Raw genomic sequence first — 16,384 nt, 5'->3', positions numbered from 1 at the left:
ACTCTGTGTTTTCAGATATAAAGAAGCACTTCTCCTCGAGTTACTGATCGTTTAAAACAATCTAGTGATTTACTCCTATGGGTAAAATTATACCTTTTTTCTCTCTGCCTCATCCCTCCAGAAACTGGAGACACTTGGGTTCTGAACAGCCTTATCAGGTAAATAAAAAGACTGTCTCCCGACATATACAGAAATCTCAACGTATACTGGGGAGCTCTAAAAGAAAAATCCACCTAACTGATGTCAGGCCTATGGCATCTATTATGTTTCACTGAATATTAAGTTCCAGTTTTTTTAATTAAGGTCTGTATTTACTAAGACTCACTCCTTAGATAGTTCCTTGTGGTTATGTTACATTGCTAAGAGGTTGAATTAAGTTGTTAAAAAGGACATTCTGAGTTTGTTTCTAAAGCTTATCTCAATAACCAGTCTTTGAATAAAGATCAGATGCTCAGGATCTACAAGCAGGATATCAACAGCAAGCTATAGTCATTTAGCAAACTAAGTCAGATGACATGGAGATGTCACTGGGCTACACCTAATAGAAGTTCTTGACTTAACTTCTTATGATTCTACTATTACTGCTATTGTTTTCGATATTGCCTGTTTCAAGAAGTGTTGTTCTTTACATTCTCAAGTGTGTGACTGAGCCACTAAGTGAGTCACTGTATGACTTAGCTGTAAAAAGAAGAGAAGTGAAAAGCAAAGGAGATAAGGAAAGATATAAGCATCTGAATGCAGAGTTCCAAAGAACAGCAAGGAGAGATAAGCAAGCCTTCCTCAGCGATCAATGCAAAGAAATAGAGGAAAACAACAGAATGGGAAAGACTAGAGATCTCTTCAAGAAAATTAGAGATACCAAGGGGACATTTCATGCAAAGATGGGCTCGATAAAGGACAGAAATGGTATGGACCTAACAGAAGCAGCAGATATTAAGAAGAGGTGGCAAGAATACATAGAAGAACTGTACAGAAAAGATCTTCACGACCCAGATAATCACGACGGTGTGATCACTGACCTCGAGCCAGACATCCTGGAATGTGAAGTCAAGTGGGCCTTAGAAAGCATCACAATGAACAAAGCTAGTGGAGGTGATGGAATTCCAGAGGACCTATTTCAAATCCTGAAAGATGATGCTGTGAAAGTGCTGCACTGAATATGCCAGCAAATTTGGAAAACTCATCAGTGGCCACAGGACTGGAAAAGGTCAGTTTTCATTCCAATCCCAAAGAAAGCAATGCTAAAGAATGCTCAAACTACCGCACAATTGCACTCATCTCACATGCTAGTAAAGTAATGCTCAAAATTCTCCAAGCCAGGCTTCAGCAATACACGAACCGTGAACTTCCAGATGTTCAAGCTGGTTTTAGAAAAGGCAGAGGAACCAGAGATCAAATTGCCAACATCTGCTGGATCATGGAAAAAGCAAGAGAGTTCCAGAAAAACATCTATTTCTGCTTTATTGACTATGCCAAAGCCTTTGACTGCATGGATCACAATAAACTGTATAAAATTCTGAAAGAGATGGGAATACCAGAACCCCTGACCTGCCTCTTGAGAAATCTGTATGCAGGTCAGGAAGCAACAGTAAGAACTGGACATGGAAAAACAGACTGGTTCCTAATAGGAAAAGGAGTACATCAAGGCTGTATATTGTCACCCTGCTTATTTAATTTCTATGCAGAGTACATCATGAGAAATGCTGGACTGGAAGAAACACAAGCTGGAATCAAGATTGCGGGATAATATCAGTAACCTCAGATATGCAGATGACACCACCCTTATGGCAGAAAGTGAAGAGGAACTCAAAAGCCTCTTGATGAAAGTGAAAGTGGAGAGTGAAAAAGTTGGCTTAAAGCTCGACACGCAGAAAACGAAGATCACGGCATCTGCTCCCATCACTTCATGGGAAATAGATGGGGAAATAGTGGAAACAGTATCAGACTTTATTTTTGGGGGCTCCAAAATCACTGCAGATGGTGACTGCAGCCATGAAATTAAAAGACGCTTACTCCTTGGAAGAAAAATTATGAACAACCTAGATAGCATATTCAAAAGCAGAGACATTACTTTGCCAACAAAGGTCCATCTAGTCAAGGCTATGGCTTTTCCTGTAGTCATGTTTGGATGTGAGAGTTGGACCATGAAGAAGGCTGAGCACTGAAGAATTGATGCTTTTGAACTGTGGTGTTGGAGAAGACTCCTGAGAGTCCCTTGGACTGCAAGGAGATCCAACCAGTCCATTCTGAAGGAGATCAGCCCTGGGATTTCTTTGGAAGGAATGATGCTAAAGCTGAAACTCCAGTACTTTGGCCACCTCATGCAAAGAGTTGACTCTTTGGAAAAGACTCCAATGCTGGGAGGGACTGGGGGCAAGAGGAGAAGGGGACGACAGAGGATGAGATGGCTGGATGGCATGACTGACTCGATGGACATGAGTCTAAGTGAAGTCCAGGAGTTGGTGATGGACAGGGAGGCCTGGCGTGCTGCGATTCATGGGGTCACGAAGAGTCGGACAGGACTGAGCGACTGAACTGAACTGAACCGACATAACATAAGAAATCCCCACGCAATAGGAATTAAAATCAGTATATGAGTTTTCTCATACAGTATGATTTACTAGCGAAAAGCAACCACCACCCCACAACCTGAACTGTTCATGAATCCAGACTGAATGAGGCAGGCAGAATAATGTCTTATTTTAAGCCTCATTCCGAGAGAGAGAGATTTGTATGAATGATGTCTCTGTGAAATGAAGCAATATATTCTGGCCTCTTTGTTTCCTAGTACTTGTACTTATTAACAAGAGAGATAAGAATGGCATATATTGTAAGCATCTTTTTAAAAAATTCCTCACCCAAAATATCTGGTATTAAACTCTGTAGTTCGTGGCTGAAGGTCATGGATTATGGTTTATGCTTAATTTACACATGAAGGCAGAACTGAGGTCTCTATGGAAGGCTATTAAACACTATAAGCAAACACAGAGATGGGGATATTGAAAAATATCAGTTATTACCAGATATTCGCAACTATCTGGGGAGATAAATGGATGATCTTTATGAAAATGTAACTCCAAACAACTGATCCACTTGAGGAGATAATTCAATTGGGAAAATAAGTAAGATTTGGTTAATTTACATTATTTACTACATATTCATTCAGTTACTTTGATAACTTTTGCCTCCTTAAGATTATTATTTACAATTCTGAAACACCATTCTTTTTTGACATGTAAATATGAAGCAAAATATGAAAATAATATTTGCAAAGTATCTTGCAAGTACAAAAATAAGACACATACATATTCAGTTCAGTTCAGTCCCTCAGTCGTGTCTGACTCTTTGAGACCCCATGTACTGCAGCAAACCAGGCCTCCCTGTCCATCACCAACTCCCGGAGTCCACCCAAACCCATGTCCATTGAGTCAGTGATGCCATCCAGCCATCTCATCCTCTGTTGTCCCCTTCTCCTCCTCCCCTCAACCTTTCCAAGCATCAGGGTCTTTTCAAATGCGTCAGCTCTTCTCATCAGGTGGCCAAAGTGTTGGAGTTTTAGCTTCAACATCAGTCCTTCCAATGAACACCCAGGACTGATCTCCTTTGGGATGGACTGGTTGGATCTCCTTGTAGTCCAAGGGACATTCAAGAGTCTTCTCCAACACCACAGTTCAAATGCATCAATTCTTCGGCCCTCAGCTTTCTTTAGAGTCCAACTCTCACATCCAAACATGACTGCTGGAAAAACTATAGCTTTGACTAGACAGATCTTTGTTGCTAGTAAAGTAATGCTCAAAATTCTCCAAGCCAGGCTTCAGCAATACGTGCACCATGAACTTCCAGATGTTCAAGCTGGTTTTAGAAAAGGCAGAGGAACCAGAAATCAAATTGCCAACATCTGCTGGATCATCGAAAAAGCAAGAGAGTTCCAGAAAAACTTCTATTTCTGCTTTCTTGACTATGCCATAGCCTTTGACTGTGTGGATCACAATAAACTGTGGAAAATTCTGAAGGAGACACACACATAATATAGCCAAATATTAATATGGCCTATCTTTGTGTGGAGAACAGTTAACAACATTTTTATGACATATTAATAATATGATTCTTTAAAATTCATAATCTTTCCTATTAATTCTAAAAAATATTACATTATTTGAGAGAGAAACATTAGAAAATATCCTATTACCTAAAATAAATCTATAGTATTAAATATAGTTTAACTCATTATATAGAATACAAATCTATACTATCAATAGTTACATTTTATATCCAAAACTATGCACATTTTCCTAAGAAAATGCAGCAATCTTAAAAATGTATTTCAAACAAAATGTATACTTTGCACTAGAAAATCATGAAAATCCTATAGGTATGGATGTATACACATTAGACTTCCCTGGTAGCTCACCTGGTAAAGAATCCATCTGCAATGCAGGAGACCTCTGGTTGATTCCTGGGTCAGGAAAATCCCCTGGAGAAGAGATAGGCTACCCACTCCAGTATACTTGGGCTTCCCTGATGGCTCAGTTGGTAAAGAGTCTGCCTGCAGTATGGGAGACCTGGGTTCAGTCCCTGGCTTGGGAAGATCCCCTGGAGGAGAACATGGCAACCCACTCTGATATTTGTGCCTGGAGAATCCCCATGGACAGAGAAGCCTGGTGGGCTACAGTCCATGTGGCCACAGAGTCAGAAACACCTGAGCACAGCAGCAGAATATATATATTCCCATCACTGAGTCTGATCTATATTTTGTCAAATATTATTTTAGGATTATTCTACACTTGAAATTAGATACGAAGTGAAAGTCTTTTACTTTGAGATAAATCATCTATTTTGAGGAACTAAAGGATTTATATTTTCTTCTTTTTTGTAGCAAAGTCAGTTGTAGTTTATTTATTCCTTGATCATGTATACTTAATGTCAAACCCAGTTAAAATAGCAAGAGTTTGTATATATTTTCCCCAATACTTACAATGTTACTTCACAAACAGATCACACAGTGACTTGCTTTTCAGACTGTAAGACTTGCCATGTAGACTATAAGGCTGGACTTTACACTATGTTGTATTTAGATCTACATATTCATTTCACTTAAGTAAAATAATCGCAGTTCACAAATACACACAAAAAGATCTCTAGGTACTTGATTAAAAGAAATCTAGAGTTGTAGGATACGAGGCTAGGTATATAGCTCAGAAAGGAGTTTGCAGTATGTGATTGTTCTTATTTTCCTATAACTGCCTTTTTGTTTTTGTTTAGTCGCTGAATCATGTCCAGCTGTTTTGCATCCCCATGGGCTGTAGCCCACCAGATTCCTCTCTCCATGGGATTTCCCAGGCAAAAACACTGGAGTGGGTAGCCATTTCCTTCTCCAGAGGATCTTCCTGGCCCAAGGATTGAACCTGTGTCTCCTGCATTAGCAGGTGGATTCTTCAACTGTCTTTTACCTTTTAACATATTATTACCTTTTATACCTTGAGGCCAAGTATTTTGAGAGCGAAGTCTCCCCCAGGTTTAGCCTTCAATACAGGCAGGATCACTCTCCCTCCAGACTTTTCACTGTGTTTTTACTCTGTAAAAAGTTTTCTTTTCTTTTCTTTTCTTTTTTTTTTTAAACAAAGGGGATTATTAGTGAAAAGTGAAATCAAGGAAAACACATTGAGAGGAAAATAAAGAAGGAACCACTGAAGGCAAGCTGTTGTTGGAGGCTTGGCTTTTACACATTCTGACTGATTTTCCCATTAGCAGGAGAGAATCAGCAACAGAGGGAGTGATGAGAAGACAGTCACTGGAGTCAGACGAATGACCTTCAGATCATTAAGCTCCCTTCCCAGATCCTTTTATTGCACCAAACTCTTCTTATGGAATTTTTCATCTCCATGTTTCTAAGTGTGTAGATAAGCGGGTTGAGCATGGGGACAATAATTGTGTAGAAGAGTGTAAACACTTTATCTTCTGGTAATGTTGTGGCAGGTCTAATGTAAACAAAGATGACAGGTGTGAAAAAGAGGATCACGGACTGTGATGTGGGAACTACAGGTGGAAAGTGCTTTATGGTGGCTTTCTGCAGAATATGTGCACACATTACACAGAATCAAAGTGTAGGAGGCCATCAAAACCACAAAGAGCACCAGTCCCATCAAGCCAGAACTGGCAATGACAAAAAAGCCAATTTTGTGTGTATCAGTGCAGGCTAGTTTCAAAAAAAGATATGCATCACGGAAATAGTGATCTATTTCACTGGGGCCACAGAAAGGTCAAACAATCGCAAGAAGAAAGAGACCAAGAGAATGAAGAAGTCCCCCTGCACACGACGCTATGAGAATTGAGTGACGTTTTTGCCTGTTCATGGTGATGGCGTCGTGGAGAGGTTTGCTGACGGCCACATAGCAGTCACAGGCCATCCCTGTGAGGGTGAAGACCTCAATCCCCCCTCAAAGAAGTGGGTGGTGAAAAGCTGTGTCATGCAGTTTTTATAGGAAATGGCCTTTTTCTCCATCAGTAAGTCAGTCAGGAGTTTGGGTGTCACAGTGGAGGTGTAGAAGAGGTCTGAGAGTGCAAGGCAGTTAAGGAAGAAGTACATGGGCTGGGTGATTAGCTGACTGCATGTAATAGAAATCACAATGATCAAATTCCCCAACCAAATAGCCAGGTAACAGAATAAGAAAAATAAAAAGCAGAGGATCTGGACTTTCTTGTCCATAGAAAGTTCTAAGAGGATAAATTCAGTAACATTATTTCTATCTTCCATGATCTGATGTTCAAGAAAGTGATCTGAAATGACAAAACCAATGAAACGAATCATTGATGAGAAAATGGAAACCTAATATCTACTTTAAATGGCACCAATGCCTTTTAAAGACAAGTTATTTTGAGACCCACTGAAATCATTTTCATTTAATACGAGTCTTTGACTATCTAGTACTAATATTCTTCTATGAGCTAAGAATACAGTGATAAATTAGACAAAGTTCCAGTTTTTATATAATTTAAATTATTTTGTGAGGAAGCAAGGAATTATATTTATCAAGAATTTTAAAAAAAGAGATAATCTTAATGGTGTTAAGTAGGGTGACATATAATGTGCCAATTTAGGATGTAAAATAGAGGTAACTATAGAATTTGCTTGATTAAGTGGTTTCTAATGAAATCACAAAATTGGTGTAGGGTGTGTGGGTGGGTTTTGCAGTGCTGGCACAGAGTCAATGTTAAATAAATATCAATTAAATAAAAATCTGGAAAGTGAACAATGTGCTATAATTTTGAAGGAATAATACAATAAATAATCATCCTTTAGTCAGGTAATTCATGATAAAACTGAAGAACAAATCATTTTTATGAGTGGACTCATAATCCTTTTTGACTTTTAAGTTAGTTAAGTTGCTCAGTAGTATCTGATTCTTTGCGACCCCGTGGACTGTAGACCACCAGGCTCCTCCATCCATGGGATTCTCCGGGCAAGAATACTGGAGTGGGTTGCCATTTCCTTCTCCAGGGGATCTTTCTGACTCAGGGATCAAACCCAGGTCTTCTGCATTGCAGGCAGATGCTTTAGCCTCTGACCACCAGGGAAGCCCTTTTGACTTTTAAGAGGAAATAATTCCTTCATGTGAAATACTCCATGAAACTTTCATATTTCTTAAACAATATTTGAAGCATCTCTAGGTTAATATATTGACAACTATGCTTTTCCTGTTTGTCTATATTTCTCTTGCAAGATTATTTCCTCTTTCAAAATAAATTAACATTCAGAAGTTATTTGAGTTCCATCTTATCAGACTGTAATTATAGTTGCCTAGTTTGGAAATAATATACTGAGAAATGGGCTCCACTAATTCCAAATTAGTTCCCCTAAACACAATGCAATAAACAAGATGGAGCACTTCTTCCCGTAATTTCTTAGAGAATTCACCCACACAGTCTGCATGTGGAGTAGAGTTCCCTTTGGTCCACATCTTCTCTAGCATTTGTTATTGATAGACTTTGCAATGAGGACCATTCGGATTCGAGGAAGTGGTCCCTCCTTGTAATTTGCAGTTGAGTCGCTCCAATCATTAGTGTTATGGAGCAAGATGAACTTTTGGAAATGCAGATGTAATTCTATTACCTCCCTGCCACAACTGCTTTTGGATTTTCCCATCATATTGAATATATGATCACATCCCTTCATTGCTTCTTCCCGAGGTTTGTCTCTGATGTATTTTCACTGGAATGCCCTCTGCACGCTTTGGCTTCCATCCCATAGGGCATTTTTCATTTCTAGAATGCCCTAAGTTTCCCTGGTCACATAGCCTTCCAAGATGCTATTTTCCCTGCGTGAAATTCTTCCTGCATCTTAACCCTGGTTTACGTAGGTTCAACCTATGGATCACAAATGAATTGTTACTCTGAAAAGCCTTTGCTGACACCCAGGTTTTGGTGAGGGAACAGGTCCCACAATAAGTTTTCAAAGGATCTGGCTGTGATGTATCATTAAATTCCTCTCAGTGAAAGCAGGAACTCTGTGTCTTCTTCTCTCCGCATTCTATTTCCAGAAATTTATTACACGCCTCTTAGCTCATCGTAGGTGCTCAGTATTTACTTAGTGTGTGAAAGACAGAAAAGCTCTTGGAGGCCTGAAGGTGTCACTTGGCTCGGCACTTTTGATCTCTTTGTATATTTGGCGATTGAATTCTTTCTTTCCTGGGTTGATGTGTACACTATAATCAAGGCAAAATATAAGGCATTAATACGTATCCATAAATACAGGTTCTTGCTTTCAAGGAACTCGTACAGCAGATTTCTACAAGTTAGGGCTTTTCAAATGCTCTAGAAGTATGTGAACGTTCAGTATGATTCATTTTCACTACAAAGAAAAATCGTTTGACTTCCATAGCAAAGGTGGAGACCTTCCAACGTTGAGTCCATTACTTATACCTTGACCATTTCAGGCAAGACTTGTGGTTCCTTCTGGAGGTGTGTGGCACTTGCAGAAATGTGAAGATTTTCCAATGTGCTCAGCTTTGCTGTCATTTTAAATCATCAAGAAATCTTCCAGGTCTCCCAGCACACACAGTCAGTAGCGAACGGAGTGGATTCCAGGAATATGAGTTGTTAACCAGCATCACCGTTGATACTGTTGCTGTACACTCAATGCAGTGGGCAGGGCCTGGATTGTCCACTGGGTCTCATATGGAAAGGAAAGAAGGGATTCCCCCACCCCCATACAGCCCCCCAACACCACCCGCTGTTCACAGCCTTGTGAATATAAACGGTCCCCAAAACAAGAATCAGACAAACCAGAGAAGCCCAGATGGTAGGCCTTGAGATGAAGGAACTAAGCAGCTGGTTGAGATGGTACCAAGGGGAAAGGTTGCTCTTTTTGTCTGCCACTCTACTCCTTTTTTCCTGGACGCCTTAGGGGTTCGTCATGGAGATGTGAAATAAACTGCACAAAAGTCATATGTGTTGAATCAAGATTTTGCATTTAACCATCTCTCAAAAAGGAAGAGAGCTTCACCTGCACATGTTTCTTTCAAAAACGTCAACTGCTTTTCAATTCCGGGGTTTCTCTCTTGCCTTGTTCAAGTAGCCTTAATAGTAAAAATCAACGAAAACTACATAAAGATTCACAGATACCAACAAAGGACAGCTTCTGTTTCTGAAATCATTTTTCCATTTAGTAGAACACGAGATCTATTCTTTGTATTTTGCCTAGGGAATTAGCAATGTCCTGGTTCAGATGGCAAGGTAACCGCCCGCAGGAGACTGGGGTTTGATCCCTGGGTCGGGAAGATCCCGCCGGAGAAGGAAATGGCAACCCACTCCAGTATCCTCGCCTGGGAAATGCCACGGACAGAGGAGCCTGATGGGCCGCAGTCCATGGGTCGTATCAAAGTTGGGCTCAACCCAGCAACTACGAACACAAGTATTTCCAAAGACCACACTCAAGTGTGTGTGTGCGTGTGTGTGTGTGTGTGTGTATCTCCTCTTGCCGTCTTGGAGTCTGTCTCGGAATCTTCATGTATTTCTGCCTCTGTATCTCCTGACAGCCGGACGCCGGCCCGTTCATCTGGCCCCAGCCTCTCCCAGGTGCTCTGGCTCTAGCTGAGGAGCTTGCAGAGGCCAGCTTGTCTCCCTTTGCGTGGGTTCGTGCCAGTGTCTGTGTGTCTGTCTGTGTGCCTGCCTGTGGCTGGTCTGCTCTCTCAGGAAGGTCGAGGCCTGGGCGTGGGGGCAAAGGGGGGCCTCGGTAGTGCGAAGGGGGCGGGGCTGAGGCGCTCCGGTCGACCACGCCTCCCTGGCTTCCGGTAGGTTTGGGCACCAGACAGGTGCCAGGCAAGTTGGGTGCTAAATTTCACTGCTCCTAGGCCGGCAGGAGGTTCAGAGGCCGCTGGGCCGCGGGGGTTGGGAGGCGGCGGCCCCGAAGACCGACACCTCCGGGGCCGCGTGGGCCTGAGCAGCGAATGGGAGCGGGGTGGGTGGGAGGCCCCACTCAGCGAGCGCGGCGGGTCTGGAGTGGGCGGGAATGGGAGGGCGCCGAGACCTCCGCACCCCTCAGCCCAGCCCCCAGGCCCCGCGCGCACGCACGCACGCACGCACGCCCTCCCGGTCAATGGGGGGTCCTGGAAGCCCCTCGGGCCCCCGGGCCCGGCCAGGCGCTTGCTGCTCTGGTATTGGCGGTGTTCGGGGGGCGGGCCGGCGTCAGCAGGCTGGAGTCCGGTCGCGGGTCTTGCGGCTCAAGTACAGCACGCCCCCCGACGAGAGGTGCGGCCCGTGGGCCCGACCTGCAGGGCAGAGCGAAAGGGAGGCGAAGCGCAAGGCTCTTAGGGCGCTCCGCGCCAACAGCCTCCGGCTCCGGCCCTATCAGCCTGAAGGCGCCCGATCTCGTCTGATCTCGGAAGCTAAGCAGGGTCGGGCCTGGTTAGGATCTTGGATGGGAGACCACCTGGGAATCCCGGGTGCTCGAGGCTTTTTGCCTACCAGAAGAGGTCCTTTAGCCCCCGCCGCGCGTCCCGATTCTTGGATCCCCCCCCGCAGCCCCAGCCCCTCCCGGGCCGCGGGGAGCGGCTGGCCGGGGCCCCGACTCCCGCTGCAGACCTGGGTTGCCTCCGCGCGGCCCGCGAGCCCCTCCGCATTCGCATTCGGCTTCCAGGACACCCGACGACCGGCAGTCCCGTCTCCATCTGGGGCTCCTTTGGCTTGCCTCAGGCAATCCCGGGGCTTGCACGGACTCCCGCCAGAGCCCCAGCCCCCGCCCCACCCCCTGCCTCGCAGACCATCGCGCATGCGCATGTGCGCACGCACGCACAGATAGATGTGCCCAAACGGGGCATCTATCTTGTTCACTTATACCGTGGGTGTGTCCATGCCTGGGAGTCGGACTGCTGAACCATACGCTACTTCCACTTTTAGTTCCTTCGGGAACCTCCATATTCTTTTCCATACCGGCTCTACCCACGCCCATTCCTACTCCCCGTGGAGGAGAGTTCCCTTTGCTCCACATCTTCTCCAGCACTGGTTATTGACAGACATTGCAGTGAGGCCCAATCGGACTCATGTGAAGTGGTCCCTCCTTGGAGTTTGGAGTTGAGCCTCTCCAATCATTAGTGATGTGGAGCAAGATGACCTTTTGGAAATGCAGATGCAATGCTGTCACCTCCCTGCTCCAACGGCTCTCGTATTTTCCCAGCATATTGAAGATACGACCACTTCCCTTCAGGCTTGCTCCTCACGTTCTTCTCTGATGTCTTTTGCCTGGAATGCCCTCTGCACTCTTTGGCTTCCATCCCATAGGGCATTTTTCGTTTCTTGAATGTCCTAAGTTTCCCTGGTCACATAGCCTTCCAAGATGCTATTTTCCCGGCCTGAAATTCTTCCTGCATCTCAACCCTGGTTTACCTAGGTTCAACCTATGGACCTCAACGAAATGGTGCCTCTGGAAAGCCTTCCCTGACACCCAGGTTTTGTGGTGAGGGAAGAGGCCCCTCTATAGGTTCTCAAAGGATCTGCCTGTGATGTATCATTAGAGTCGTCTCAGTGAAAGCAGGAACTCTGTGTCTTCTTCTCTCCGCCTTCTATTCCCTGAAACTTATTACATGCCTCCTAGCTCATCGTAGGTGCTCAGTATTTACTTAGTGTGTGAAAGACAGAAAAGCTCTTGGAAGCCTCAAGGGGTCACTTGGCTCGGCACTTTTGATCTCTTTGTATATTTGGCGAGTCAATTCTTTCCTTTCCTGGGTTGATGTGTACACTATATTCGAGGCACAGTCTAAGGCATGAAGACATATCCATACATAGAGGTTCTTGCTTTCAAGGAACTCGTACAGCAGATTTCTACAAGTTAGGGCTTTTCAAATGCTCTAGCAGTATGTGAACGTTCAGTATGCTCCATTTTCATTTCAAAGAAAGATCGTTTGACTTCCATAGCAAAGGTGGAGACCTTCCAACGTTGAGTCCAAGACTTATACCTTGACCATTTCAGGCAAGTCTTGTGGTTCCTTCTGGAGGTGTGTGGCTCTTGCAGAAATGTGAAGATCTTCTGTTGGGGGCCAGAGTGAGGTACTCCGCCCATGGCAAAGGTCATGAGGAAGGAGGCTCGACATACGCAAAGGCGGGATCGAGCCTCAGGAGTCCCCCTGGAAATCCTTGAGCATCTACCCCCATAACCAGAGCCTGCCTACTTTACTACTTTGTGCTCACCTACACCTCTGACTTTACAGGGGGCTGTTCCCCACCACCTCTTTTGGAGAAGGAGTTAACTTAGAGCTCCAGTTTATAATAATTCCTGGGCGTGATAAGAGTGTTTTAACCTACAAACTCCTCTGAAGGTTCTCTGGCCTGCCTGACAGGCTTGTCCGGCCACATGTGATCGCTCACAGCCTCCCAACCGTGAGAGGCACAAGATGCTTTAAACCTTCTAAAAACAGGTTCCTTAGAAAAGTTAGAAAACTATTAGTATAAGTATAATGGGCTAATTAGAAATTGTGTTGGTGAAGGGTTTTTCATTTGTTGAGCCAATGTTTGTTGCTAAGTCTCCATATCCCCTGCCCTTACACACATTAATGAATATACAGAATTAACCTTTGATATTAATCACGTTAGACCTTAGGCTAAGTAAATTCTTTCCTTAACTAAAACCCACTACACCCTCACCCTGTAGGAATGTAACTTTATTTGGGTGGCGTCTGTTTTGAGAATAATCAGCCCTGGAGAAATAAGTGTCCTGACTGACTGACCGCTGTCACAAGGAGAGGGTCGTAAATTGTCAGCAGGGCCCCCTGGCCAGAAGATGATGTAACACCCCTAAGACCTCTGTATACATTTGTGTGAAGCACCTGACTTTAATAAAAGTCAGGACTGCTGTCTCCATGTGACTTTTGCATAACATCTCAGTGTATAAAAGTAGACCATGGAAAATAAAGAATTGGGATCAGTTTCTCAAAATACTGGTCTCCCCATGTCGCTCTCTCTCTCACTCTGGTTGAGTCTCCATCTGGAGCGCGGAACCCACCATGCTTACTAATTATGCCTGGGCTTCTAAGATCCGACCGGGGAGGCCTCAGTGTCTCCTCTCCTTCGGGAGAACGGAAGGATGCCTGCGGCCTACGTAAGTGGTGCAAACTTCTTGTCTTGAAGTTTTATTGGTCTCCCGCGTAAACCAAGCCACTCAGCCTCTTTTCTCCACTGAATTTTCCTACTGAGCTATCCTCATCCTATTACTCTTTATATCTTTGATAAAATATTTAAATAAATAAATAGGTCGCCGACGCCGTCCCCGCTTCGAATACCCTGGATCAGCCGGGGGCAGGACCCCGGCAATCTTCCATCGTCCTCAGACTTTGGTGTCATTTGCAATCATCCAGAAAGCTTCCAGGTCTAGGTTCCAGACCACCACCACACACAGTCAGTAGCCAACGGAGTGGAGTCCAGGAATACGCATTGTTCACCGGCATTACCGTTGATATTGTTGCTGCACACTCAATGCAGTGGGCAGGGCCTGGATTGTCCACTGGGTCTCATGTGGAATGGAAAGAAGGGCTCCCCCCCCCACACACACACACACCCCCACCCCCACTGTTGACAGCCTTGTGACGAGAAACGGTCCCCGAAACAAGAATCAGACAAACCAGAGAAGCCCAGATGATAGTCCTTGAGATGAAGGAACTAAGCAGCTGGTTGCGATGGCACCAAGGGGAAAGGTTGCTCTTTTTGTCTGCCCCTCTACTCCTTTCTTCCTGGACGCCTTAGGGTTTTGTCATGGAGATTTGAAAGAAAGTGCACAAAAGTCATATGTGTTGAATCAAGATTTTGCATTTAACCATCTCTCAAAAAGGAAGAGAGCTTCACCTGCACATGTTTCTTTCAAAACCGTCAATTGCTTTTCAATTCTGGGGTTTCTCTCTTGCCTTGTTCAGTTAGCCTTAACAGTAAAAATCAACGAAAACAACATAAAGATTCACAGATACCAACAAAGGACAGCTTCTGTTTTTGAAATCATCTTTCCATTTAGTAGAACACGAGCTCTATTCTTTGTATTTTGCCTAGGGAATTAGCAATGTCCTGGTTCAGATGGCAAGGCATCCGCGCGCAGGAGACTGGGGTTTGATCCCTGGGTCGGGAAGATCCCGCCGGAGAAGGAAATGGCAACCCACTCCCAGTATCCTCGCCTGGGAAATGCCACGGACAGAGGAGCCTGATGGGCCGCAGTCCATGGGTTGTATTAAAGTTGGGCTCAACCCAGCAACTACGAACACAAGTATTTCCAAAGACCACACTCAAGTGTGTGTGTGTGTGTGTGTGTGTGTGTGTGTGTGTGTGTCTGTATCTCCTCTTGCCGTCTTGGAGTCTGTCTCGGAATCTTCATGTATTTCTGCCTCTGTATCTCCTGACAGCCAGCCGCCGGCCCGTTCGTCTTGCCCCCCACCTCCCCCAGGTGCTCTGGCTCTGGCTGAGGAGCTTGCGCAGGCCAGCTGTCTCCCTTGGCGTGGGTGCGTGCGAGTGTCTGTGTGTCTGTCTGTGTGCCTGCCTGTGGCTCGTCTGCTCTCTCAGGAAGGTCGAGGGCTTGGCGTGGGGGCAAAGGGGGGGCCTCGGTAGTGCGAAGGGGAGGGGCTGAGGCGCTCCGGTCGACCGCGCCTCCCTGGCTCCTGCTGGGTTTGGGCACCGGACAGGTGCCGGGCAGTTGGGCGCTCAAGTTTCGCTGCGCCTAGGCCCGCAGGAGGTTCAGAGGCCCCTGGGCCGCGGGGGTTGGGAGGCGGCGGGCGCCGAAGACCGACACCTCCGGGGCCGCGCGGGCCTGATCAGCGAATGGGATCCGGGGGAGGCCCCGCTCAGCCAGCGCGGCCGGGTCTGGAGTGGCCGGGGGTGGGAGGGCGCCAAGACCTCCGCACCCCTCAGCCCAGCCCCCAGGCCCCGCGCGCACGCACGCACCCACGCCCTCCCGGTCAATGGGGGGTCCTGGAAGCCCCTCGGGCCCCCGGGTCCGGCCAGGCGCTTGCTGCTCTGGTGTTGGCGGTGTTCGGGGGGCGGGCCGGCGTCAGCAGGCTGGAGTCCGGTCGCGGGTCTTGCGGCTCAAGTACAGCACGCCCCCCGACGAGAGGTGCGGCCCGTTGGCCCGACCTGCAGGGCAGAGCGAAAGGGAGGCGAAGCGCAAGGCTCTTAGAGCGCACGGCGCCAACCGCCTCCGGCTCCGGCCCTATCAGCCTGAAGGCGCCCGATCTCGTCTGATCTCGGAAGCTAAGCAGGGTCGGGCCTGGTTAGGATCTTGGATGGGAGACCACCTGGGAATCCCGGGTGCTCGAGGCTTTTTGCCTACCAGAAGAGGTCCTTTAGCCCCCGCCGCGCGTCCCGATTCTTGGATACCCCCCCGCAGCCGAGCCCCTCCCGGGCCGCGGGGAGCGGCTGGCCGGGGCCCCGACTCCCGCTGCAGACCTGGGTTGCCTCCGCGCGGCCCGCGAGCCCCTCCGCATTCGCATTCGGCTTCCAGGACACCCGACGACCGGCAGTCCCGTCTCCATCTGGGGCTCCTTTGGCTTGCCTCAGGCAATCCCGGGGCTTGCTCGGACTCCAGCCAGAGCCCCAGCCCCCGCCCCACCCCCTGCCTCGCAGGCCATCGCGCATGCGCATGTGCGCACGCACGCACAGATAGATGTGCCCAAACGGGGCATCTATCTTGTTCACTTATACCGTGGGTGTGTCCATGCCTGGGAGTCGGACTGCTGAACCATACGCTACTTCCACTTTTAGTTCCTTCGGGAACCTCCATATTCTTTTCCATACCGGCTCTACCCACGCCCATTCCTACTCACCGTGGAGGAGAGTTCCCTTTGCTCCACATCTTCTCCAGCACTGGTTATTGACAGACATTGCAGTGAGGCCCAATCGGACTCATGTGAAGTGGTCCCTC

The 16,384-nt window shown here is 46.6% G+C and overlaps 3 pseudogenes across 1 annotated transcript; 2 read left to right on the top strand and 1 right to left on the bottom strand.

The window, feature by feature from the left end:
• Nucleotides 1–5,587: 5,587 nt before the first annotated feature.
• LOC147350697 (olfactory receptor 4P4-like) lies at nucleotides 5,588–7,041 on the bottom strand (annotated as a pseudogene). The gene has a single exon (XR_015149025.1). The product of XR_015149025.1 is annotated as an olfactory receptor 4P4-like (transcript).
• Nucleotides 7,042–10,832: 3,791 nt separating this feature from the next.
• LOC147350696 (5S ribosomal RNA) lies at nucleotides 10,833–10,952 on the top strand (annotated as a pseudogene).
• A 4,711-nt stretch (nucleotides 10,953–15,663) lies between these two features.
• Nucleotides 15,664–15,783, top strand: LOC147350695 (5S ribosomal RNA; annotated as a pseudogene).
• The last annotated feature ends 601 nt before the right edge of the window (nucleotides 15,784–16,384 follow it).

Source organism: Bos grunniens, chromosome 20 (genome assembly GCF_055505025.1).
Source record: "Bos grunniens cultivar Pamir isolate PY7600 chromosome 20, Bosgru_T2T1.0, whole genome shotgun sequence".
Lineage (NCBI taxonomy): Eukaryota > Metazoa > Chordata > Mammalia > Artiodactyla > Bovidae > Bos > Bos grunniens.
This window is presented reverse-complemented; position numbering and strand designations above follow the sequence as displayed.